The 3,691-nt window shown below is 44.3% G+C and overlaps 1 long non-coding RNA gene across 1 annotated transcript in view; it reads left to right on the forward strand.

Annotated features, from left to right (window-relative positions):
• The first annotated feature begins 1,438 nt into the window (after nucleotides 1–1,438).
• Nucleotides 1,439–3,691, forward strand: part of LOC106817327 — a 4,147-nt gene continuing 1,894 nt past the window's right edge. Inside the window, exon 1 of the long non-coding RNA XR_001395034.1 lies at nucleotides 1,439–1,523. This is a non-coding gene — a long non-coding RNA (uncharacterized LOC106817327). The remainder of the gene's footprint in view (nucleotides 1,524–3,691) is intronic.

Genomic DNA, 3,691 nt, shown 5'->3' on the forward strand with positions numbered 1-3,691 from the left:
TACGAGACGCGGACGATGATGCTGACGATTTCACTGTTAATGTTGCTGTGTGATGTTTCCTTCCGCACGAATCCTGTCGAACGGCGCCAATGAAACTTTGTTGTTTTAAGTTTCAGTTCGATGTGATCTTAAGATAGTAATGTTCTGAACCGTGCGTTTTGTTATTGTATAATGTCCAAACGGTTGAAAGGAAACCCAGTTCGTTCGTGTTGCGTTGCGCTTGAAGAAAATGCGATCACACAAATAAAGTCCAAATGAGCTTCCATCAGGATTTATTATTGCTCACGCGAGTCCAGAAAATGTAGTCTAATACATGAATAGTAACTGTGCGCGCGTTTTGCAAAACTCAAGAGCTCCCAAGGTGTGGTCATATATATATGCCCAGCGAGGTGGCGTCACATCAGGGGTCCCCAAGGCCACTGCAGGCCGAAAAGCGTCCCCTCGCCACTCGCCTGTAGCGCACTGCACCACGTCGCGTGCGTACGTGTCTACATCCGGGTTGCCTCTACGCAGTTAGAACTGACATCCTGTTTGTCATTGCACTGGCGTAAACATGTTGTTCACATTTCCGACGCGCCTTGCTAGCCTGACAGCTTATGCACACAAAATCACATATGATTCTTATACAATACTTTTACTAATTACAAACTTTACGCGTCGCACTGTTACATCTGGAGAGGCGACGTTAAGAAGAATTACACTATACGATCTCGAAGCTCCATTTCATTGGCGCCGTCAAGACCACGATTCGTGCGGAAGCAAAGTCAGCGGTAAACATCAACATTAACAGTAACGACGGCATCTGCCATCGTCACCGTCGCAGAGACCTCGTCAACGTCGACAGGGGCAGTGTCGCCAGTACAGCAGCATAGCAGCGATAGCCACCTACACATCGCACGTCTGCGCTCATCATCACCGTCAACATTAGCGTTAATCGCTATCAAGAGAATACCAGCTTTCTCGTCAGGGAAAGAGTCGTCGTCAGCGTCGGCAACACCATCGTTGTTAGCATAAATAACAGCGTCTACGGCGGGGGAGCATCGACACCGTCACTAACAGCAGCACCGGCAGCCCCAACCGTATTTCATCCTCAACTCGTCGTACGACAGAGGGCATATTCTACACTACTGCAATACGCGACGTATTGCCATTGTCAACAGCGAAGACGAACAGACAGACAGAACAGAAACAGAAAGGAACAGACAGGGATGAAGAGTCCCCTGCCAAGTCCCCTGGCGAGTCCCCTGCCTGGGAGGAAGAGGAGGAGGAAGGGGTAAACGAGGAGGAAGAGAAAGAATCACAATCCCAATCCGAATCAGAAGAAGATGAAGAGATTATTGGCAAATGCGGGAAGAAGCGAACGGTGAAGAGCATCGTGGGGAAAGGTTTCGGCTCCAACGCGTTTTTTTTTTAGCTTCCACCAGGAAGCCTGTGAAACGTGTGTAATTCTATTCTTTTATGTTTTTTAGACTTCGCTAGAGTATCTCCCAAGTTTCCTGCTTGCCTTTGAAACACATTCAAAAGTAAGTTGGCCTCCGGGTATATTACAGTTTGGACAAAATGAAGGCAAATCGTCTCAAGTACAAAAGAAAGTGGATGTGTGCTAATCGGTTATTAACAAGTATTATCAGTAATATGCACCGAGATAATAACAGTGATGATGAAGCTCCAGCTGCAGGTACTGTGCCATTGAGTTAAGGAAGTGTGGTGTTACAAACTAGCGATAGTGAGTCTATGCACAGTCCAGGACAAAACATTGATGACATTGATGATACAGGAGCATGCAGCAATGCGGAGTGGAGCTTTGATGTAATTGATTAGGATGTGACTTTATCACTCAGAAAATGAAACCGAGAATGCCAATAGTGGCTTATTGGAAGATGACTTGGCTAAGTGGGTCAGTGATAACAACGTTAAGCAAAATGCAGTGGATAGCCTTCTTAAGCTCCTGAAGAAAAATGGTCACTCTGATTTACCTGCTTCTGCGCACACATTGCTGAAAACAACCAAAGACGTACAGATAAAAAATTAAATCTGGAATGGAGTACATTTATTTTGGACTGAGAGATGCTGAAGCATTTCAAACAATATCCTGCAAGTGTGAGAGAAACGGTCGCTACTTACTGTCTTTAAATGTGGACGGCATTCCACTCTTTAAAAGTTCACGCAAAAGTCTATGGCCAGTGTTGTGTGCAATTGTGAATGTTGAACCTGTAATAGTTTTCCCTGCAACCTTAACATATGGAGACTCCAAGCCAATGGAAGAGCTAAACAACCTCATTCAGCATGGTGTACAAGATGGTGACAGAACAGTTAGCATTACCACGAGGTGCATCGTTTGTGACGCCCAGCGAAGGCCCTAGTGAAAGAGACGAAGTTATTCTCAGGCTATTTTGGTTGTGATAAATGTGCCCGGAGAGGTGGCTTGGTAGGGTTACATACCCGGATATTGCTAACATTGAGCTTCGCACCGACACATCCTTCAGGAACCAGTGCAACGAAGAACATCACCACGTCGTGTCCCCCTTTTGTGACTTGCCCATAGATATGGTGAAATCGTTTCCAATCGATTACATGCACCAGCTATGTCTTGGTGTGATGAAGAAGTTAATTCTGCTATGGATGAGAAGTAGTAAAGATGTGAAAATGTCAGCCTGTCAAATTGATCAAGTCAGCAAGAAATTGATTGAACTGAAAACATTTATCCCTCACAATTTTCCCCGTAAGCCGCGAAGTTTATCAGATGTGGATAGATGGAAAGCCACAGAATACAGGCAGTTATTGCTGTATACAGGGAAGATTGCATTGCGAGGTATATTGAGACTAGAATTGTTTGAGCACTTCATGATTCCGAGTGTTGCAAGCTCCATTCTTGTCTGCCCACAACTTGCTCAACCCTACAGAGGTTATGCTCATAAACGGTTAGTGCACTTTGTTGCACAGGGCTGCAACTTGTATGACAATGAATTCCTAGTGTACAATGTGCACTGTTAGATTTATTTGGCTTCAGATGTGAAGGAATATGGTTGTTTAGACAACTGCAGTGCTTTTCCGTTTGAAAACTACATGCAGTTAAAGAGGATGGTTCGTTCAGGCAGAAACTCCGTTGCACAAATAGCAAAGCGATTAAGTTAGTCAACCGTTGTGAAGACGACCCAACAGCAAGGCAGTAGCTGTAAAATTTCATAGAAGAAACCAAACAATGGCTATGTTCTTAGCGATACATCTTGCTGTGAAGTTGTGGATATTACACCTGAAGTTGCTGAATACGGTGACAAAATGTTTCTGTGTAGAGTTTATAAGAGGACTGAACCATTATTTAAGCAGCCTTGTGACTCTCGCTTGATTGGGATTTTGAGTGTTGGGAGTTGGGCAGTGTTGCATGCATGTTGATCAGTAAGTGATCAGAGCTGCTGATTGTTTGACATGATTGTAATATGTAAATATGTACAAATAAAACAAAATAAATTTGTTTATATTCTAATATAGCATGTCGAAATTTGATTTATGTTCTTGTGAATTCAGATTCAATCCCGGTGGTTGCACACTTGTCATACTTGTAATATATGTTAATTGCCCAACACTATTGTACAGATGAAAGACCGGATACCAGAGAAGCGTCGCCTGAGAGGTGTTGATCCTGCCCGCTAAGCGCGAATCTTGCGCGCAGTTCCGCGGCAAGGCGCACGCG

Source organism: Priapulus caudatus, unplaced genomic scaffold, assembly GCF_000485595.1.
Source record: "Priapulus caudatus unplaced genomic scaffold, Priapulus_caudatus-5.0.1 Scaffold1682, whole genome shotgun sequence".
NCBI classification, from domain to species: Eukaryota; Metazoa; Priapulida; class Priapulimorpha; order Priapulimorphida; family Priapulidae; genus Priapulus; species Priapulus caudatus.